A 24,083-nucleotide genomic window follows, 5' to 3' on the forward strand; every position below is an offset into this window, starting at 1 on the left:
CCAGCACTCACTGCCAGTGCGTTACCGCTGTGCCACGGGCACCGTACGAGCATGTGGAAGAACCTACTAAAGGCAAACGGGAACATTTTGAAAACGGAGTAAATAAAGTGATTACCAAGGAAAGCTAGCCTTTACAATGGAATCCCAATGAATAGGTGCAGAATAAATGCTAGGAATGGGGAACTTGCCATTTTTTTGCACTTGGTTGAACAGTGACAAGTGTACTTCTGTTCCCACATCTGAAAATGGCTGAAAGGTGACGAGGCAACACATTTTCACTTATGTTAGTTGATGCGGTCAGTAAGCCTGAAGCAATATAGTTCTCTACAGGAGCTGGCTGTAAGACACAGTCATAGTTTTAAATAGCTGGCCAACAACATGCTCAAACCACATTAATAATCATTTCAGGTTTTTATCAATAGATGTACAGGAAGCAGACAAAAATGAGGTGCAAAACACAGGAACAGAGGTTTAAACATGTGAAAACAAAGTCCAACCCACCATCCAAATACAAATCCAGTGCATTTTACTGCCCACGAGTTAACACCAACGAAAACTTTGAACCCACACTCGCTCAGCAGGCTTCACAGCAGCCTTATTGGTGATACTCCAAGACTGCAGGAAGGGAGAAGATGTCACGGAAGAAGAAAAGAACCATCGAAGGGCCGTTCACAGGACTGGAGGCTGAAGGCTAATAAAACAGCTGCACAGTGACCGTGAGCTCTCACTCCTCCCAAAGGCACAAAGCAACCCCAATCACACCTCCCTTCTATTTTGTCTTTCTTACCGTTACTGAAAGGCTGTCACATCCCTTAAACTCGCATGTCCTGTCTCCACTGTGGATTCTTGAATGTCCAGTGAAGTCTGAGGACCAACCAAAGCCTTTGCCACAATCCTTACATTCATAAGGCCTCTCTCCCTTGTGAATTCTCTGATGTGGAATGAGGGCTGATTGATGAGCAAAGGCTTTGCCACAATCCTTACATTCATAAGGCCTCTCTCCCTTGTGAATTCTCCTATGTGGAATGAGGCTGTAGGAGCGAGTAAAGGCTTTCCCACACTCCTTACATTCAGAAAGCTCTCTGTACTGTGAATTTCCTATGTGCAGTGAGACCCAGAGGACAAAAGGTTTTCCTACATTCGTAAGGCCTCTCCACTGTGGTTTCTTCCTCTGCGTGCAAAAAGCTGTGGTGACTGAGGCTTTCCCACAATCCTTAGTCATAAGGTATCTCTCCCTGAGTTTAGTGAGTTGTTCCAAAGGCCCAGTAAGTGCTTACCCACATAGCGTACATTCATAAGGCCTCTCTCCACTGGGAGAAATCCTATGTGAACTGAGGAATAAGCACAGGTCTTTGCCACATTCCTTACATTCATCAGGCTTCTTTCCACAGTGAATTCTGATATGTTGAGTGAGGAATGAGGAGTAATTAAAATCTTTGCCACACTCCATACATTCATAAGATCTATTTAATGTGAGCTTTACATTTAATGCGCGTTGAGGTATGACTAGAGGCTTTGCAACATTACCCTTAAGGCTTCTATCCGCTGTGAACCCTTATATGTCTAATGAGGTGAGATGGCTGATTAAAGCCTTTGCCACACTCCTTACATTCATAAGGCCTCTCTCCACTGTGAATTCTCATATGTGGAATGAGGGCTGATTGATGTTTGAGAGCTTTGCCACATTCTTTACATTCATAAAGCCTCTCTCCCCTGTGAATTCTATGTGGAATGAGGGAGGATTGATGAGCAAAGGCTTTGCCACACTCCTTACATTCATAAGGCCTCTCTCCACTGTGTGTTCTACTATGTTTAATGAGGCTAGAGGAGCAGTTGAACGCTTTGCCACACACCTTACATTCATAAGGTTTCTCTCCAGTGTGAACCCTTACATGTATAAGGAGGTGGGAAGATAGAATAAAGGCTTTCCCACATACCTTACGTTCAAAAGGCTTCTCTCCACGGTGAATTATGTTGTGTTTTTTGAGGTAAGAGGACAAACTAAATGCTTTCCCACAGACCTTACATTCAAAAGGCTTCTCTCCACTGTGAACCCTTATATGTCTAAGGAGCATGTAGAAAAGAATAAATGTTTTCCCACACACCTTACATTCCTAAGGCCGCTCTCCACTGTGCGTTCTAACGTGTGCAGTTAGTTTTGAGGGGTAAGAAAAGGTTCTGCCACATTCCTTACACACATAAGGCCTGTCTCCACTGGGAGTTTTCCTACGATGAATGAGAGATGAGGAATAAGGCCTCTCTCCACTGTGAGTTCTAAGATGCACGGTGAGCTGTGAAGAATCACGAAAGGCTCTGCCACATTCCTCGCATCTGTGAAGGCTCTCTTTACCCTGCATTCTTTTATGTGCAGTGAGGTCTGAGGACTGACGAAATGATTTCCCACAGAGCTCACCTTCAAAAGGCCTGTCTCCACTGTGGGTTTTCATATGCCTAGCCAAGTGTGCCACAAGAGGAAAGACTTTGCCACATGCCTTACAATCAACAGGCCTCTGTTCACTGTGACGTCTTAAATGTACCAGGACCTCGGAGGATTTATCGACGGTGTTTCCAGTCCTTACATTCCTTCGATGTCTCACCAGGAAGAGTTCTCACGGGACCGCGGGAATAAGGAGGACGTCCTGATTGGTGTTACCGTCAGAGTGTAAACTCGTCTGACGCTGAAGAGATGGTGACGATTGGTCCATGGAGGATGTCCCACAATGAAGGGACACTGAAGGATATGGTTTATTAGAACTTCTTTTGAGTATGTGAAGATCTGGAATCCTGCTGAAGTTCTGTCCACACTGACTTTTCTTCTTAATTTCACAGACAGTCTGTTCAATATGTCTTCTGCTAAAAACAGTAGCAAGCAGTTAGATCCGTTGTGATTACAATTCGCTATGACCATCGCAATAGACATGTACTTTGAACTGCTCCAACTCTCCAAGATCACATCACGCACAGAGAAGCTCCTGTTCATTTCACTCTACTTCCGTCATGACGGGTTTCTAATTGTGCATAAATGAATTATGTTTTGAATATTCAATATCTAATTCACATTTATAAACATAGTTTGAAATTTCTTGGACACAGAATATTAGATCTGCTGTATAGATACACACCTTGTGTATATATATATTATACACATATACACACATACTCAACACATGGTCATCAAGCGCACGTCCACTCACAGTGATCGGTAGGACAGAGCACAACTGTCGCTGTGCATTTCCAAGACTGTAACTTTTATGGGCATAGAAAGCCTGTCTTTCTCCCAAAGGTTGGCTTTGGGTTTCGAAAGGCAGACCTTGTTGTTAGCAGCTGAACCAGGCACCGCCATGCCACCATGCCTCACTGTATTCATTAAACTGTAAAGGGGTGATGCTCACCAAAATCGGAATGGCTGGCGTGTGAGGATTAGCAAGCCCTCAGATGGCCATACTATGAGGAGTAAGTGCCACAGCTCTGAATGCAGTGTGCTAGAACAGAAAACTGTCTAAGGCACTCCAAGCATCTGAGAACATCTTCAGGACAATCCGAACCTCACTTCCTTCTTCCCCTCTGGGCCATAAACAAACTTGCTAAAATATTCATACTAATTTGTTTGCCTTAAGATAATGATTGACAGAACCTTTTGTGTGGGAACTTGTCGCTGGATGTACAGTGTGTGACAAGAACTGTATAAAAGCCTTCTTTGAATAAAGAACTGGGTCTTGGAGCATCAGCTCCATGTGCCCCTTGTGCTGAACTTTCTACTTTTTATTTGCGCCGTGCCCTTTTGTCCCATCGATTTGTGGGTTGGCTTTCACTCTGTGGCTTCAACACATTGAGTGGCACTGCCATGAGTCATAATATTCAACAGGACAGGGTTTCTGAGCCTGCACTATGATTGCTACTGTGCCTACCTGTATATGTACACACACACATGCTTATACACATAGACAAAGGGGGTTCCAAAAGCTCATGGGTCATATTATCTTTTCATTCCATTTCCCCACTACTTGAAGACCTACAGTGCAGAAATATTTTAATGAAATCAGTGTGCTTTCAGATTCCCTCTGCAGCGCTGCTATCTAGTGACTGATACTCACCTCCCAGGAGGGCTCTGCTGGTGGTCCTGATCTTCAGTGACATGAGAGCCACATATTTCTCCTACCACGGAGGACCACGTGCCACATTGCAGCAATTGTATGATTGTATTTTCGGCGGACAGCTGTTCTCCATCACCAAGGTTTGGTGAAACTGACCCAATGGTACAAGTGGCTGTTCGCAAAATAAAGCAAGAAGAAAAGGCATCACTCAAAGGGAACAAGGCGCTGTAAGTAAAAAACAAACACATTTTGCCATTTCATACGCTGGCAGTGATCCAAAAGAAATTGACTAGGAAAGACTCCCATGAAGATTTGAGATGGCTGACACATAAATAGGGGCTAAAAAGAAAGATATTGGGCACAATCCACATGGAATGCTAAGAGGGAATAAAAGGATGATCGTTCTCCAAGAACACAGGTGTGTTAGTGAAAGAGGGGCTTCAACAGTTTGTTCATTCAAAAACTGGAAATACAGTCTAAGATTTAATGTGTCAAAAATACAATGGGTAACAGCCACCTCTCCTGACCCACACACACACACACACAAATGCTCTTATGTTCAATCAGTAGAGAGGCTGGAACTCAGGACGGCAGCTAGGGAGATCACTAATGTATCAGGCAGGAAGTACTGCCCATTCAGAGGCCTTAAGAGGCAGTAGTCTGTTGAGGGAAAGACGAGAGAACGGCCCAACTGGGAATAACAAGGATGCACGAGGCGTTGGGGCGTTTTGGTCTCATGCCCCTCGGAAAAACGTAGATGTCATTTCCAAATGATCATTGTGAAAACTCCCTTATCTCTTCTTGCTACCACTTATCTGTCAGTCTGTGATGTGCACACTATATCACTGGTATTTCATATTCAGGCAGGGCCACACGAGTGAACAGGTTTCAGCCGAGCTTTCAGACTAAGAACAGACAAAGAAATCACATGCTCACTTAGAAGGAAGTAGGTGCTCACAATGCTAGGCGCAGCTGCAGAAGACTGCCAGAGGCTGAAGGCCTACTGCACCGGAGCAGACCACTGTGGGAGGCAGTGCCAGAGGTGGAGATGCTTTCTCAAAGTAGAGTCTGCCACGGTGCTGTGAATGGAGTGAAGGCTGGTGTTTTTCAGAATGGTCATTTGCTGAAGAGGCGCGACTCAATGCCAAGAAGAAACAGCTGCAAAACTCTGCTACTAATAAGTCAGAATGTGCTCAGTATGACACTAGGAAATTTGGGAGTTGTCAAAAATAAAGTAGAAGGCATAAAGATCAATAAATATAGGCATTACTGAGTGTAAATGTGCGGGCATTGGCCATTTTGAATCAGAAAAACAATATATACTATTGTGCTACTCTGGGTTGACTAGAGAAGCAAATTCATAGACACTCATATGTGTGTAAGAGAGCTTTATATAAAAGAGTAATTGTACATTGAGAAAACATCCCATCCCAGTCAGATCAAGTCCATAAGTCCAGTATTAGCCCACATGTCCCAATATTAGTCCATGAATTCTTCTACAGACTCACACAGCACACGCAATGATACCGAAAGCAGGAAGATCACAGGCCAGTGGGTGAAAAGTCTTGTGGAAGCATCTCAGCATGGCGTGGGTCTCCACATGGCTCCTCAGCTCCAGGGCTCCGGATCCATCAGTATAGCCCCACGGGGCTTGCCAACAGGAATGTCTCGCAGGGAGACAAAGCAGAGAGTGTGTGTGTCCCACCTCCAGGGAGGAAGACAGGAGTTTCCAGAAATGCACACAGAGTGTTCCTTAGAAGAAGGATGGCAAGCCTGTGACGATATCATCAGGGCAGTCCAGTTCCTGGAGAAGGGCATTGTGCTTGGTGAAGTGGAGAGACACTGAAGATGAGGAAGACCCTCAGGGAGCTGGATGGGCACAGTGGTTGCAACCATGGGCTCCAGCATGGGCACAATTCCGAGGATGGTGCAGGGCCCCTGGTTGGTACCTAACCGCCCCACCACCACCACCACCTTTTCCTGTGGTCATTGTGAAAACTTGCGCCTGTCACACAGTTGCAGATATATACTTTACTCTTAATTGAATGTCTGATATGGTTTGTAGGTGAGAAACCCCACTGTTTCCTTCTGTCTCTCCTTTCTGAAGAAAGTTAAAAGAGCTTCTCAAATCCACCTGGTCTTTGTCTCTGGACGGAAACCGGGACAGGAGATCCCGGACCTCCCTCATTTGCCAACACCCTTAGGATTGGTAAAAGCCAGAAAAGCGGGACCGGCCATCTGTGAAACACAGATGCCTCAAACGTTTCTCCACTCTTTGTTCAAAGCTCACCCCCTTCACACAAATGTCTGAAATCAAGGGATCTCTCTTTTTTTAAAATAATTAAATCATTTTATTGGGGGCTTGTACAACTCATCACAATCCACATACATCCATTATGTCAAGCGCTTTTGTACATCTGTTTCCCTCATCATTCTCAAAACATTTGTTTCCTTCATCATTCTCAAAACATTTGCTTTCTGCTAGAGCCCTTGGTATCAGCTCCTCATTTTCCCCCCTCCCTCCTTGCTCCCCCCTCCCCCACGAACCCTTGATAATTTATAAATTTTTATTATTTTGTCATAAAGGATCTCTTCTCCTAGAGCCTTTTCCGTCGCCTTGATTTTACCCGTGTTAAGGTAGGGTGGAGTCAAGCCTTTCAATTGGGTGGCAGATGGGTGACACCTCCTTGGGGCTGTGGCCTCTTTAATGAAAGACATGGGGTAGAGGCAATTTCACGTTTGTCCTCCGTCTTCCTGCTTGCTGGGACCGCTGTGTCTCCATCCACAGATGGCCCCATATGGTCCTGCCCACCCAGAGTTCGGCTGTCAACTGCCATGTTTCTACTGACTTTGCATCCATGAAACTGAACTCATGCAGCCTGTGATCTCCCCGTGGCTTGCCTCACCACTCGGCATCACCGGCCTGCAGCACGTGAGTAGCAGGAGGGCTCCCCCTAACATTGGACTCATAGGCTTGAAGATGGCTGGGCATATAGGCTTGAATTGGACTCCCCCTAACATTGGACTCATAGGCTTGAAGATGGCTGGGCATACAGGCTTGAATTGGACTCCCCCTCACATTGGACTCATAGACTTCATTGGGCAGGGCATGAAGTTCTTCTTGATAAAAGATGACTTCTTGATATAAAGCTCTTCATTATACACATGACTGTCAATGGTTTTGTTTCTCTAGACAACCCAGCCAAACGCAGGCCCCCAACACACTGGCGCAGGATGAGGTCTAACTGTGTAGCTAACACGCTGCTCATGAAGAAAAGTACGTCGTAAGGAAACACTGAAAGGACAACACCTCTTCCCTGACGCTGAGACAACACTTTGTTCCTCAAGGGCTGGAGTTTGGGCCGGGGTAAATTCACTGACAGCAAAACCATCATGTTAAACTTGTCATACACACTGAACACAAATGTCCTGTGTACACCAATGAAAGTCAAGGTTTATATTTATTACACTTAAGCTCAAAGCTCTTAGTCACAATTGAAATAAGTTAGTTTAATGCTAAGAGCTGTATATTCGGGGGGAAGCCATAAGAGCATATGGCTACATCTGTTTTATTTAACAAGGTATTCCCATTACTCAGACCACATACTGGAGTAATATCAATGGTAGGACTTACTGGATCACTATACATTTGAAAAGAGGACAGCATTCATACCTACTGAGGCCAGGTTTCTGAAAGTTTCCATCATCACGTGTCTGTAGAGTTTCCTCTGAGGACGATCCAGCAAGGCCCACTCTTCCGGGGAAAAGTCGACAACCACGTCTTCAACAGCCACGGCGTCCTGAAACAGCCCACACGCTAGTTCAACAAGGTACCGTGAACTCCAATAGGTGAAAGGCGGGGGAGGAGGACAGTCCTGGAAGCTGAGACGTCATGGACATCAGACACAGGGTTCTGTGTTCTGCTAAGGATGGCCATCAGGGGAGAGCTATTGGCCTCATTCCATCACTGTCTAGACTCACTTCCTCTCTCATTACACGTCATCCCACAGACTGGACATCTCTTCTGGCACAATGTGCTTCTGTCTCCACAGTTGATCTGTGACCAACTCAAACACACAGCCATCCAGTGGAGTCTTAGTCATACAGACCCTGTTGGACATGCTAGACCTGGCCTGTGGGTTTCTGGGACGGTAACACTTGATGAGAGTAGAGAGCCTCGTCTTTGTACTGTGGAACAGGTGCTGGTTTCTAACTACTGACCCGGGCGTTAGCAACCCAGTGCACAGCCCACTACACCACACAGACCCAGAGGGTCACGAGACGTTGGGAGTACCTTTAATGGCATCTAACAACTACAAAGGTATTCCTTAAATGATTCTAATTACGGAAGTCAAAGGGAAACATCGGTCCTCAAAACTGTGGGGGACACACAGGCCATTTGCACTGGATTTTACGCTGTAATCATTCTGTGTATCTGCCTCTGGCACCCTCAGTGTGGGCTAGCCTTTCATCCTGTGGCCTCAGTCGTCTGATTTGTGGAATGCAGTGAAAACAGTGAGTTGAAGGACGTGGTACAATGAACCCAGGAGCAGCAGAAAAGAGATTGTGCCCAGAGGAGAACACGCCAGACCACAGGGCAGCAGCGGGGAGTGTGCCTGTTAATGTTTTTAGGATACTCAACCCCCAGCTTGACCAAATAAATGTCGATAAGGATAAAAGGTGTCAGAAAAGAGATTTGAGATTTAATGAGAAACTATTACCCAAATACACTGAAGTCAATAAGTAAGAGCATGCTCCTAAGCAGCTGTCGTATCAATAGATCATTGTTTCCAATAGAGTCACAACAATTTTTGTTTTACTTCATAAGAGCCCATAAAGAATGTGTCTCTAAATGCATTTAGCCACAAATAACCAAGAAATTGTAAAAAATAAGCCCTGCACATATAACTCCCTGCCACCGCAGATAGTCCAACTCATAGCAAACCGGTCAGAGGACACTGCCCAACTGGATTCCCAGGACTGTCCATCTTTACAGAAGCAAGCAAAATCACCGTTCTCCTGCACATTTTTGGTGAGCCTGAATAGCCCACTTTGCAGGCAGCAGGCCAATGCTTAACCTAACGTGACACCAGGGCGCCTTTGTTCACATATACACATATACAACTGTATTCAAACAAATTTGATGTTTTGTGTCCCAGAGGAACTCCTAAAAGACCAACAGAAACAGATAAGCAGCCAGTGGTCGTTACATAATCTGGTGTCAATTTCAGAGGATCTCAAGTGAAAGTGTGTTAGTCCGGGTACTTTAGGGAAACAAATCCACACAAACTCATGTTTAAGAGAGAGTTTTATATAAAGGTTAAGTGCGCATCAAGAAAACATCCCAACCCAGTGCTGCCCAAGTCCACCATTAACCCATTAACCCATACGTCCAACACCAATCCACAAAGTCCTCCTCCATCTCACAAAACAGATGCAATGATGCCGACTGCAGGAGGAAAGCCGAGTCAGTGAATGTGTAAGCATCTCAGCACTGGCAGGGGTCTCCACACGGTTGCTCCAGCACCCAGGGCTGCATCAAGGTAGGTCCATGTGGCTTCTCCTCAGGGATGTCTTGCAGGAAGTGAGCCTTGGCAGCTGGAGCAGGGAACTGGCTAAGGCAACTGCACCCTGGTCCGACCATCACAAAGCAAGAGACCGGAGAACTAGAAAGGTGAGGCTCACCGAGCCATGTATCCCTCCGCCCTTCAATTAACCCATGTGTTTATAGGCTAGGTTGGCACAATAAACTACCTACCTCAGAGGGAGTGGAGTCTGGCCTGTCAATCAAGATTTAGCCAATGAGACCTCTTTGTGTGCATAGCCTTCCCGAGAATCCTGGGAGACGGGAGACACATCTCTCTCTCTGATCACTCCCTGGAAGCCACTCTACTGACAAGACACATGGAACTACGCTAATGCCCTTAGCTGGAGAAGCCACGTGGAGACCCCTGCCAGCGCTGAGATACTTACACTCCCACTGGATCCGAAGACTCTCTACCCACTGGCCTATGATCTTTCTGCATTAGTGTCATTGCATGTGTTTTGTTGAGTCTTAAGAGGACTTAATAGATCGGTATTGGACATCTGGGCTAATATTGGACTTAGGGACTTGATCTGGACTGGGCTGGGATGTTTTCTCCATATCCAACTGCTCTTGTTTATAAACCTCTTACTTATACACATGAGTCTCTGTGAATTTGTTTCTCTAGTCTACCCAGACTAACACACAGGCCCGGAAAGGCCCATGCAATTTCTGAGGGAAGTTGATTCACGGTACAGAAAGCAATGCAGGGCACTTACCCTCTAAGGTGTGGGTCCCTAAATGGTCTCCCTGAATAGTGTGAAAAATGGACTGCTCCACTACCAAAAAAAAAAAGTTGGAGGTTGAAGGCAAGGTACAAGTACTTGGAATCAAGATGTGTGACCAAAGTCTGACAAGTCAGCCACTGGAAACCCGTGGACTGGAGCTTTACTCTGACGCACTCCGCGTCACCACGTGGAATCAAGTGGAAGGGTTAGCGCTGACTATGCAGAAAGATCCAAACAGGCAAAACTAAACTGCATAGAGTTTGTGCATTAAGACTTGCCATACATTGACAAAGCGTTAAACATGAAAGACAGTTCCACAAAAGTAATTTACAAAGTCCTGGGAAAAGCCCCTCATTTCACAGACCTTGTCTGATTGTAGAGGGTTTATAGATCTGAACTTTGGAAACCTCATCCTGGAGTTCACGTTTCTAGTCACTAGAGGAGCCTTGTGGCTCCTGTGTCCAGCTGCCAACTGCAAAGTCAGTCGTTACCGCCCGTCCTGCAGGGTCGCTATGCTATTCGCTGGAATCACCTTGAAGGCATTGAGTTTGAAGTTGTTGAGAGCAAGCTTGGTCAAACCAAATAGTCGACAGCATGCGAGTGTGTACTTGTGAAAAAATGGGAAAACTACAAACAGAGATGGATGCTGGGCAGTGTGGAGGAGTTGCAGGGTTACATATGGGGCTGCTAACTGTAAGGTCAGCAGTTTAAGACCACCAGCCATTCTGGGAGACAACGATGAGGTTTTCTACTCCCATAAAAAGTTAGGATGAACATAATAAAAATGTATCATTTATCAAGGGGTAGGAATGGGGTGGGAGGGAAAAAAGAGGAGCTGATACCAAGGGCTCAAATAGAAAGTAAACGTTTAGAAAATAATGGCAACCTATGTACAAATATGCTTGACACAATTGATGCATGGATTGTTATAGGAGCTGTAAGAGCTCCCACAAAATTATCTTTTAGTGAAAGAATTAAAAATGAGTTGGTCTCAGAAAGCACAGGGGTAGTTCTACACTGACCTATAGGATTGCTATCAGTTGGAGTTGACTCAATGACAGTGAGTCCTTAAGTGCTTTTATGAAAGTTCAGGCAACATGTTCCTTAAATAATGTCAATTCTAAGCTCCTGTTTGTGTAAGAGAGGGGAAATAACAGGTTTATTTGAATTGCCACTCTGACATCCACTCAACTAAGCATTTTTCTGTATTTGAGAAAGTGCTGTGCCCTAAATTGAAAATGACTCTGTAGAAGCACCAGGGGCTCCAGAAATGTTCTGCGAACAGGAACGGTGAACCCAAGCAGTGCCGCGCAGCATCTCAGATGATGAGCCCAGCCAGCAGCAAAGAGCACTTTTGACAGATTCTCATTCCACACAGTGGAGAGTGGTTGGGATTAAGTACAGGGACTTAATCCCAGCTCCAGCAGATGGGTGGCTGAGTTAATACACTGGGAAAACAGCCCTCTCCCACAGTGGAAAGCCTCTAGGAAGTCGCATCCCTCTAAATTAGACAGATCTGGAAAGCCCACCTGGTGGAACTCCCCGTCCCAGGTGCCTCATTCATTGAAGAATCCATAGGACGGTGGTAGTTATATAATCTGTTGTCAGTTTGAGAGGATTAAGAGCAGAGGGGTGGATTTAGCCTGTCAATCAGGTCACAGCTTGACGACTTCATTTGGAAGAGCTAAGGAGATAAAGAGCTCGCTGGCAGCAGGTCGCAGGCTGACTCCCTGAGCGATATCCCTGTTGAGAAGACACACAGAGAGCGGCTGATGGAGTCAGAGCTCTGGACCTGAAGGAGCCACGTGGAGACCCCTGGCAGCACTGAGATGCTTATAATGACACTGGATCCATAAGACTTACAACACCACTGGATCCATAAGACTTTCGACCCACTGGCGTGTGATCTTCCTGCATTCGGCGTCATTGCATGTGCTCCATGAGTCTGAAGAAGAATTTAGATTGGTATCGGACCTATGGGCTAATATCAAACTTATACACTTGATCTGGACTGGGCTTGGCTGTTTTCTCAATATTCAATTGCTCTTGTATATAAAGCTCTTTCTTACACACGAGTGTTTGTGAATTTGTTTCTCTAGTCTACCCAGACTAACAACAAGGACCACGCCCAGACAGGACTCCATTAAGAGGCAGCACTTTCTGCTATTAACTCTATTTCATTTTCTAACACATTACACAGTGGAAAAAGATGGAACTGTTATTTTAGAACTGTTATAGAAAAGGATCCAGCGTCAGGCTGTGGGGAGAGGGAGGGAGAAACAAAGAAAGTATTTGCAGAAATGGAATAAGGGCGGCTCTGGAGAACCTTGGGTTCAGGTTCCGCAAAAAGTTTAAATCCCTATTTAGACTCTGGTCACACAGTTCTGTTATTGCACACAGAGAACCAAGACCCAGGATGGCGATGGTGACTCCTTATGATGGCAGCTCTAAGGGTGCCATAAAGAAGGTAACCCCCGGCACGTAAGGCTTGGAAAACCACCTCGGCCCACAGCAAAGGCCAAGAACCGGTCGAGCTGAGTCCCAGGATGCGTCTTTGTGCTCAGGTCCATGACTTCCTCCGCCACCTTTGAACTTTACTAAAGAACTCCAGGGCTAGCAGGAAACAGGCCCCCACTATTTGCAGCCAGCCTGCACCCTTGGTTACCAGACCTTCGTTTCTGTGGCACTTACCATCCAGCCTCCGGAATCTTGTTGAATGTGCTTCCGGGGCCCAAGAACCCACGTCACACAGAGGGTTGGGAGTGGAAGCAGAGCCACTAGGCAGTTTGGACACAGATGAATGCTGCCTGGTCCACAGTCAGTCAGAACGGGAAAACCCAGACTAGAGCTGCCAGGGGTGAGCAAGAAGGTCGTCTTTGGTCTATAGTTGCCTCGAACAGACCAGGTCTCCATTCATCACACCTGGGACCTGAAATGGAAGGGCACACATGTGAGGAAGGAGAAAGTGCCAGGATCTCAGCCTTTGACTCTTGCCCTGGTTGGAACTTCCTCCAAGGTTCAAGGTCATGTTCCATCCTGACAGTATGTGCACTTAAGGCTGATGCTGCTCGAGCATCCCAGAACACAGACTTGCATTGTTCATGTCCTTCCCAGGCCCCTTCCACTATCAACAAGGGCAAAGTCCATGGAGTGTCCACATCCAAGAACATGCGGAGCATCTAGGCCTGCCCAGTCTAGAAACGTGAACCTCCTGACGCAGAGAGAGCTCTGACATGAGAGGAATGGAGGAGGGGCAGCAGCAGAACCAGAAGCAGGAGCTGGAGCAGGACAGAGTGCTGGGCTCCCCGAGACACACAGACAGTAACACTGAGTCCATTGGGGGAGCGGGCTAGCATGTGGAGGGGTGCCTATAGGTCCTTAATTGCAGGAGCGGGGTTTACTGACCCACGTGAGCTGCTCGTGAATGCCTTGGCACTGAGGCTGAAAGCAGGGGGACACACGCTTTGTCCATTTATTAGCAGCTACCTTCCTCCATTACCCCACCACACACACACACACACACACACACACACACACACCACCAAAGATCTCTGAACCATGCACTGACGAAAGAGTTTTATCCAGAGCATTTCTCACCCACGTTACAACCTGATAACTTGATCCATAAACACCTTCATCATGAATACTGTCCTTGTGTGTGGCCACTGTAATGAACTCAACAGCTAAGAAGTAGAGAGTGTTTAGTGTGACAACACATGACATCGAATAGCTAGATGGACAGACACAGTGGCTGCAACAGTAGGCTAGAACATAACGGCATTTGAAAATCAGGCCGTCTTTCCTTCCGGTGTAGCCAGGGTAGCTATACGTTGGTGTAGATACAGTTGCTATGGGCTGGAACGGACATCATATGTAAGAGAGGCCAAGTATGACCCTTGAGTATATTCCATCTACATTGAGAGACCCTCTCAAGAGTAGCTTTGAAGCACTGACGAAGAACTGAAGTGTTGTGGGATGACATCACGAACATCCTACATCAAGAAAGGAAACTGTCATTCACAAGACAAAAAAGAAAAGGAGCACAGTGGGTGTCGGAAGAGCCATTACAACGGAATGTGCAAAAACCCGGAATAAGAAAACCCAGAGGGACTAGCACCCTCAGTAAATCTCCAGCTGGAAAAAAGGAAGAAAAAATTCAAGGCTCAAGTTAGAATCGTGACGAATTCTAGAAGCAAAATACTGGATGATTCATGAAACTTTGAAAGAGGGAAGAGAACAAGTCACTAAACCCCAAGACAGGGTCAGCATACAACAGATCAAGTTGTATTTCTGGGCTGAGGAAGTGCATCTCATCTAAAAATGTGGCGGTGGCTCCTCAGGGGCACAGTGAAGTGCTTGATGGCCAAGCCCAAAGGAGGCCAGTTTACATCCACCTCAAGGGTCTCTGAAAAGGCACCACCTGTAAGTCCCTAAGGAACAGTTCTCCTCTGCACCATTAGGGGTCACCATGAGTCAGAGTGGATTAACGACAAAGAGTTCTGGCCTTTGTCCTGACTCCTGGAGGGTCACCTGTACAACCTAGTAAGGAGTACTGCCTTTGGGACTGAGACTGGGCTTCCTTGGCCTACACCTGACAGTTCATTCTACACTTTACACACCACTAGAGCCACTCAGGCCAGAAAGACACACCACATAATCAGAGATTTGGAGCTTGAGTTTCTAGAGCAGGAAAATATAAAGAGAGTCCTGAGCACTGGCCACAGGAGGAACCACACAGGCACGCAGAGAGGGGCAGGCTGTGAAACCATGGAATTCGGTGGGGGGTTCTGCGGTTATGATGATCCACTTAAACACGTGACAGCAGAAATGAAGACATGACAGTTTAGAGAGCACACGGTCAAGGGCTACACACCACAGCTCTCAGGAGTGCAAAGATGGGGAGACTCAGAGAGAACAGATCTGGGCAGGAGTTTAATAGGAACTTAGGGTGGAGTATATTTTCTGCCATGTTCTTACAGAATTTAGAAACAAACACTGCCATGGAGTGGACACCAACTCATAGCAATCCTATAGGAAAAGGTAAAACTGCCCCCGTGAGTTTCCGAGACTGTATCTCTTTAGGGAACAGAAAGCTCAGACTTTCTCAATAAAAGCCCCTGGTGGTTTGGAACTGCTGACCCTGGGGTCAGAACCACAACATGTGCACACTGCATCACCAGGGCTCCTTTGTCTGTCATGTGCTTAGGAACTAACAATTTCTAAAAAGTGGCAGGAACAGGGAAGACTTGGGACCATGAACTTGCCAGAAAGGACAAACCATTCTAAAAATAAGTGGAGGGATGCATTGTGGGTGGGGACAGGAAGAACTGGTGAGAGGAGATACTCTGGCCCCTGATCTCAGATCTGGCACCCCATACCCGCAGGCGTTAAACAAGTGGCTGCTACAAGACAGGTGAGCAGTTGTGTCCCGAGACGTGGCAATCTGTTCACACTGTAGGATAGCCTACAGTCCCTAAGGAGGAGTCTGAGCTCACACGGCAGCACTAACAGAATCCACTGGAGTGCAACTGAGAACAAAGCAGTGATTAAATGAGTCTTTTATCAGAGACACTTGGATGCACCATTTGGACAGTCAAGTATGACCATGTCGTGAGACACAGAGAACATGTCACTCCATTTTAAATAAGACGATATTTTACCAGGCCAAACAATTCTATTCCTGGGTATTGCTTCGAGTCGAAAGAGTTGTGACACACAAAAATCGGGGCTTTTAGTAGACCACAGCTCTTACACAGTGAAATCAAACAAAGGTGAACAAGAACCACAGTCACGAAATGAAATCAATCCATCAAAAGGCAAAAGCGGGCGAGAGACTTAGAATCTGGTTCCAGGGAAAGTTTCCTACATCCACTGTGATGACTGATAAATGACCAATTTAAACTCTGTGTCACCGTGAAGAATGAAATGCCTGAAAACAACAACAAAAAACACATGTGCTCGCCATGAGGACGTGTGTCATTAAATTGTATTAATGCACACAATCAAAACTCAGACCCCCGTCGATTTGAACACACAGCGACCGTATAGAACAGAGTGGATGGATTTTCACGAGTGTGAATTTTACCTGTGAAGGCTCCTCTTTCTCAGATAAATACACAAAAGGAGCTGAAGGGCAATAAAAGAACTGCTGGATTCCGTAAGTGAGAGGACTAACAAGGAGAAGTTTAGAGTGGACATTAAATCTGAGCCTGCCGTGTTGTAATAGCGAAGTGGGATGGTGGGGAGCAGGTGCACAATGTGACAGGAAACTCAATCCGTATTAAAGTCATTCTCTGGAGTGAGGTTTAGTCGAGAGACGTCTCCAAGTGGGCTCTGCACATCCTGGGGGTACGGTCCAGGATCAGCGGCGACTGGGAGCCGAATCTCGGGAGCTGTATGAGGGCTTCAATTCAGAGCATCCCGGTTTCCCAGGGCCATGGACGGCACATATGACTTGGAATCAACTGATGGAAGTGAGTGAGTTTATACAGAGCTGTGACAGCCTTCGTCCACTTGTGGGGTCCCACATACAGGCAGCCTTCTTGAACTCTGATCATGAACCAAGGATGCAGACCGCCTTGGCGGACGGCAGAGGGCCCGGGAAGGGCATTGGCCCGGCGCCCGTCCAGCCCCCGACCCTGTTCGGTTCCTGGGATGGCTTGCCCCGCGTCGGAAGCACAAGGGCCGGAACCCACCCGCGCTCGGCCTTTCCTGGGTGAGAGGGAGGGTCCCTGGGCAGGAAAACGGGGCTAGGGCGTCCCTAGGCCCGAAGCAGAGGCCGGCGTGGACCTAACCGGAAAGCTCGCGGGGGGCAAGACGACGCGCAGCGGGGCGGGGACCCCGGAACCCGCTGGGCTCCGGACCTGCAGTGGACATCACGGGCCCCATCGAACTAGAGGCAGAAGGACTCACCTACCCCCCGGGGACCCACGCTCGCAGTCGTCTCTGCCCAGAAGCGGGTCGAGCAGGAAATGGCATCATCCAAGTGGGATGGAGGGGCGGGGCCTATAGGTAATTGGCAGGTCTGGGAGTGAGGGGCCCGGGGGCGGGTCCAGGAGGGAGAGGCTATGGGGGCGTGGCCAGGAGAGGGCGGAGTCGGGATGCGCAGAGCAGATGGCAGTCTGGAGAGGAACAGACCGGATCTCCCTGGGCCCCTTACAGAGGCAACTTGAGTGTACCTTGCTGGGTGCCCGTGTAAGTCGTCAGGGTTCTCAGTGGAAGATGAAGGAGAGGACTCTTCGGGATCTTCATTTGCTAATGATAAGCACAGCTGCAACGATCGGCTGATGATCAGAACATGGAATGAGCAAAGGATGAATCTAGGAAAATTGAAACGGGTCACAAATGAAATGGAACCCATAAATGTCGACATCCTGGCCATCAGTGAGCTGACACGGACTGGTATTGGTCTTTTTGATTCAGAAGATCCCATGACTGACTATGCTGGGAAAACACACCGAGAGGAACACCAGGGAATCCATTGTCCAAAAGGACATTGCAACATCCATCTTGACGTTCAGGGCTGCCTGAGATAGGATTCTGTCTATCTGCCTTCGAGGAAATTCCATCAGTACAACCATTATTGAAATGTACCAGCACCAACCACAAAAGCTAATGATGCACAATGTAAGATTTCTTCCAAGGACATCAGCCTGAAATTCATCAAGCATGTGATCAAGATGCATTGATAATTATTGACCATTGGAATACCAGAGTTGGAAACCAAGAGGAAGAAAGAGTATTTGGGAAATATGGACTTGGTGATAGAAACCGAGCTGGAGATTGCACGACAGAATCTTTCAACAACAATGACTGATTCAGAACAAATACATTTTTTCAACAAAACAAAAACGTGATTATACAGACTTCACCCGATGGAATGCACAGAAATCAAATTGACAACATCTGTGGAAATATAGGACTGGGCAGCTAGACATCAACAGATACAACCAGGTGAGGGACTGTCAAACTGACCATCAATTGCCCATATGTAAGTTTGGAAAAAAGCTGACCTCAATTAAACCAAGTCAGTGAGACCCAAGATGCAAACTCATTTATCCCACCTGAATTTCAAGAACATCTCAAACATTTGATGCATTGAACACCAATGGCAGAAGACCCAATGAGCTGTAGGAGGGACATTAAACCCACCATTCATGGGGGAAAGACGTGAAAATCATTAAAAAGAAAGAAAAGATCGTAGGCAAGTGGAGACCAAAAGCAACTGTCTTGCACACCCCTGGCATTTCCAGTCTGGGTTTTTACCTTTCTGACTGACTGTGGACCATGTAACATTCATCTGTGTCCAAACTGCCTAGTCGTCCTGCTTCCACTCCCAGCCCTTTTTCTGAAGTAGATTCTTGGACTCCTAGAGCACATTCGACAAGATTCCAGGAGCTGGGATGGTGAGTACTACAGGGGGTCTGAGAACCAAGGGTAGAGGCTGGTTGGACATAGTGCGGGGCTGTTTACTGCTAGCCCTGAGGTTCCTCAGTAAGTTTAAAGGGTGGCAGAGCAAGCCAAGTGTCTGAGCCCTAAGAGCCATCCTGGGTCCCAGCTCTCCAGTTTTGGGGCTTTTCCCATGGACATAAGTGGTTTTCCACTTAACTTCTTTATGTGACTATTCTGTGCCCCTAAGTGTTGGCATCATAAGGAGTCAACACCCCCATCCTGGGCCTTGGTTCTCTGAGCATAAGGACAGAACTGTACGACCAGAGTCCAGACAGGGAGTTGCAGTTTTTGAGGAAGCTGAGCCCAAGGATCTCCAGAGTCATCCTTGTCCCATTTCTGCAAATAAATTCCTTGGTTCCCCTACCCTGACCCAGTAGCCTTTTAGAACACACTTCTAAAACAACAGTTGTACCTCTCCGACTGTGTGCTGTGGTAGAAAATGGAAGAGTTAGTAGCAGAAGGTGCCGACTCTTCGTAGGGTGGGAAGCAGTGTGGGTATAACTCAAAACAGGGTTGGGTTCGGAGGGTGTGATATTTGGAGAGCTGCTGTCTGCACCGTGAGGGCCATGATTTTTAATAAAAATCATCCACCATCACCCCCTGACATAAAGACCTGGCGGGGAAGTGAGAACCAGGAAGACCATATATGCGGACAAATTCTGTCCCAGGCTCCTATTTAAAAAGCCTGGAAGGCCAGGACTCTGGTGGAGCGAGGCCTTCACCCTTGTGAGTTGGAGAGGAATCTCAGTCACATTCTCCTAAGTAAAAATAACTCCCCACAACGTCCCTCCATAGTAATGCCAATTTTGAGGTGCTTGCAAGGACATGGTTGCTACGATACACGCTTAAAGGTTATCTACTGTAGTATTAAATTAAAATACGTGGGGGAGTGGATGAGGGCCAGCCCCCACCCCCTGCTACTACTCACGAGTTCAGTAAGCACAATTGTATGGTTGAGATATATAAGTATTATATTAAAGTCATCGAGAGCATGAGAGATATTACAATAATGCAGTCAGACACATTACATGGTAGCATTGCTCACCTCAGCCCAGCTTGGTGGACCACGTGGAGAGAGGGGGAAGGGAAGGAGGGCAAGGGAACAAGGGAGAGAGGACTGGAGGGCGAAGAGAGGGGAGTGAGCAGAAAGGAGGGATTCTCTCTCGCTGACCCACGCCTATATCCCTTTGGGGGTGTGCACGCCCACCAATTACAGGTAAAGACATACGTCACAGGAAGGGGTTACACTATAGGTTACACAGTAATGAGGGGTGGTCTAGGGGGTGGTCTCTGGGTCTCCATAGGATCATTATCAGTAGGGTGCAAACTCCTCCTACAGGAGCCTGTCCATTGTCCCCAGAGGCAGGGAGCAGGCCCACCCCTGTGGTGGGATGAGACAGCAGTCTGGCAGCAATAGCAAGGATCTGACCTCCCCCCACAATCTACCATCAAGAGCAATCAGACCTTATTGTCTGTACCACCCTAACAGGACCCACTCCATTCTGATAAGGATCATAGATTGCTTCCCGAGAAAAGCTCAGGGACACTTAGGTCAAGCCAGCCAAGGTTAAGCCACCATCTTAGAGCCCACCTATCTTATTTCACATGTACCTTCCTGTCACATGTATGCCTCTAATACAACCCCTCCCTGTTACACATGTGTATGACATGGTTTGCATGCCTGAGATGATCTAAACGTGTGAGAGAATACATTCTTCTTTCTCTGGCTCCAGTATTCATGGAAAAGGTGATCTGCTGCATACCTTGCCTCATGGTTCTTTAATTTACCCTTCAATTACACAACTACCCCCCTAGGACCCATTCGGTGGTGGAGGCTGGTCTCCCACAGAATCTAGTCCAAGCTCTTCCTCTCACCCTGCGGGCTGACTCCCAATGACCCACTTCCTGCAAACCCATACGTGCTCATTGCTCACTTCTTAAGTGTGGACTACATGGAATGACTGCCTTCTGAAGAGCATTGTTGTTGTTGTTGGGTAGCGTTCAGTTGTTTCCAACCCACAATGTCTTTATGCAAAACAGAAGAGAACTCAGCCTGCTCCAGGCTCTCATCAGAAACCTGGTTGACTTTTTGCTAGTTCCCTGTTACTGTACTATTGCAATTGCTTTTGTTATCCTCAACAAAATTTTGTTTTTATCTGATATTAATAATATTGTTTGCCATTGGACTTCAGACTGAAGCCCCCTAGTGTGAGAAGCAGATGACTACCAGTCCACGGGCACAAAGCTGGCAGACATAGCACTTGGGTTCGAAGCTCTTGCCTTGAGGGTGACCAAAGAATGGTAGCCTGGAATTACCATATAGTTGATCTTTTAATACTCTCCTCGCTTCATTACGATGTTTTAATTTGGTAGGCATGGCTCTGGTGCTGTGAATAAATATCTGCTCTTTCAAAACCCCCGTTGTTTGTGTAAATACTGTCAGTCCATTAAGAGTTTAATCTGCACAGGTCAACAATTCATGAATTGCAGTTCATAGCTGGCCTATACTTGCATAATTTCCTTTTCTCAATAGTGTTTTAAATTCTATACCATAGGGTAAACGACTGGCACTATCAATGCATGGTGGTTACACGTTGGGCTACTAACTGCAAGGTCAGCGGTTCCAAACCACCAGCCAGCTCCTCAGGGGAAGGACAAGGTTTTCTAGTCCTGTGAAGATTTGCAGACTCGGAGATGCACAGGACCAGGTCTATCCTGTCCTGTTGGGTCGTTACAAGCCAGTATTGACCGTGTGGCAGTGGAAGTGATGTCCAAGGGGAATGCTTGATAATGTGCTCTAACATGGAATGACAATGATGTCTTTAAGGTGAAACAGAGACATAGATGTCATAAATATGTGACTATTTGGGGCTTGCACTTAATTTTAGCCCCAGTGGAAGAACAATTAGTTCTTATGACCTGGCTCTGCTTGATGCGCAAACTCATGTCGAGATCACTGAAGAGACGAGTGCTATAGCAAAGTGTGGCTAAGAAACTAGGTGGTGTCCAGATATCAGAGAGAATGGCGTCTAGGGTCTTAAAGGCTTGTTTTCAAACAAGCAGCCATCTACCTGAGGCATCAACTACGTTAGTCCACATGGAAGAAGCATACCAACCTGTATGATCCAAGGATTGTAAATAATGTAATATGAATATAAAGGAGGGAATGACATCAGAGCTTAAACTATGAACCCCTGCTTCACAGAAGGGTGTGGGTGACAGTGGGAGCCCAACATCTGCTGGGACCGGATATGGATCTAGCCTCAGGTGAATCCCCTCCAATCCTAGTCCAGGGATGTGAAGAGCGCTTTAATAAGACAAAGGGCACTGAAAAGTTGATTTCGGCACAGGTAGTTGGATTAATATGTCATATCTTATCATTTGATATCCCTTTTGACACATTTTAAAGCTGTTTCAGGTTGTGGGTTTTTTTAAAGTGAAGGGGAAAATGCATGTCCATTAAGCCCCTGGCTAATCCCTTCTGACCATGGACCAGGGATGTGAATAGCCTAGCTAACATGCAGAATGTATTGGAAAATGGATTGTTGCAGATGCGGTTAGGTTAAAATTTAGCACCCTATCATTTGATATCCCTTATGATCCATTTACATTTGTTCTAATTTTCAATATTTTCTGCCTTCTTTTTAATTGAGGTTTTTATTTGTTTTACTGGTTACTCTTGTTAGTCAGTTCGTTTCTAAAATATTTTTCTGTATATGAAATCCAGGATCGGCAAGTCTCTGGAATGGTTCCTTGGGGGTGTGGCAGGGGAGATGGGGAAGCTAATAACAATGATTTCAAGAATGAAGAAAATCTTCTAAAACTCTTGTGGCGATGACTGTACAACTCTTCTTGATGTGGTTGAACTAGTGAATTGTATGATATGTGAATTATAGGTGAAGAAAACTGTTGAAAAGAGGGGGGAAAAAGAAGACATGGCATCGGGTATCAAAGACAGGCTTAGTAACCACCTGTGATGTGCAGATGACACACCCTTACTCCCACGGCAGGCATCCCTCCTGGGAGCATGGCCTTCACTGTCTAGGTTGACACACATGAGTCACACAAGCCCAACAACTGGGCTTCACAGGACACAACACGTGGCCTCCTTCCCAGAGTGGCGCCCCCCCAGATGCTAGAATGTGAAATTCCTTTGAGCTTGTTCTAAGGATTCCAACCATCACTTCCACTAAAAAGTCATGGGATGAAATTGATTCTAATCCTGGATAGAGTGACCAAGGCCCCAGGTGGTGCCCAAGGGTGCACTTGGGACCAGGCCCCCAGCAGATGAAAGTTCCCTCCATTTCTGCCCTCAGCCTGCCCAGAGACCCAAGAGGCTGGGCACCAGCTTTTTGCTGTGTGTGAGCCCAGTGTTGCAGACTAGCATGTGGGTCTCAGAGCCATGGCTTCTTCAGAGCTTCTCCGCTTCACTGAGACCCTAAGTCAGAGTGCATTAGCAATCCAGGCTAGGCTAGGTCTCTGGGGTTTATGAAGCCCTGGCAATTTGGGCCCTCTCTCTTGGCACTGACCCAGAGTCCCTTTGGCCCTATGTAGCTTCCTTCCCCCATATATTCCTTACTTTCCTGTCTCAGTGCTACTAAATTCAAAAGCCTCACTTGATGACTGGCCAGGAGGAACAAAAATGCCATCTGTTCATTCAGGGATGGTTTCAAATGTTCAGAAACATAGCAAGGATTGTAGAAAACCGTCTAATCCTCTTAACCATTGTCCCTGATTGCTAACATTTGACGACATGGGTTTCTGTATCTGCCAGGATATCTTTTTTTTTTCTTCAGAATATCTTAGTCTTGTCTACGTTGTGTCCATGTGTAGACCAACAATCTATAAGGAAAAGGGGGTGGGCTGCCCTGGGGTCCAGCAGACGCACGGTGCCACACGCGTGGCCGAGTACAGCTGTGTTCCATGTGGCTCACGTGGTCTTAGCAACTGCTTTTGGAAAGATCACAGGCCTTTCTTCCTTCCTTCCTTTCTTTTTTTGTCTTTTAATTTTCAAAATTCCACCTCTCAATGTTGACATACTTGTAGGTTCATTTTTGGCTGTTAGAATTGTACTGAATGATCCCGTGCATAATGTATCTAGTTTCTTCCAATGACAACACCTTGTAAGTTACGGTAGAATACAAAAACCAGAATGTTGACATTGATACAAATAGAGAACATTTCCATCATCATAAGGATTCCTCATATTTCCCTTCCTAGCTACAT

At 46.6% G+C, this 24,083-nt stretch overlaps 1 long non-coding RNA gene across 2 annotated transcripts; it reads right to left on the bottom strand.

Annotated features, from left to right (window-relative positions):
- Positions 1 to 966: 966 nt before the first annotated feature.
- Positions 967 to 17,381, bottom strand: LOC123521626. 2 transcript variants are annotated; one of them, XR_006680017.1, is made up of 5 exons: positions 17,319 to 17,381; positions 13,098 to 13,335; positions 7,768 to 7,894; positions 4,095 to 4,266; positions 967 to 2,850 (listed from the first exon to the last, which is right to left on the bottom strand). It is a non-coding gene; the product is annotated as an uncharacterized LOC123521626 (long non-coding RNA). The 2 variants fall into 2 exon arrangements; XR_006680018.1 differs by having other exon boundaries at positions 967 to 2,853.
- Between the last annotated feature and the right edge of the window lie 6,702 nt (positions 17,382 to 24,083).

The sequence above is a fragment of the Echinops telfairi genome, unplaced genomic scaffold (assembly GCF_000313985.2).
Source record: "Echinops telfairi isolate 266 unplaced genomic scaffold, ASM31398v2 ScPeMD7_29;HRSCAF=101, whole genome shotgun sequence".
Taxonomy (NCBI): domain Eukaryota; kingdom Metazoa; phylum Chordata; class Mammalia; order Afrosoricida; family Tenrecidae; genus Echinops; species Echinops telfairi.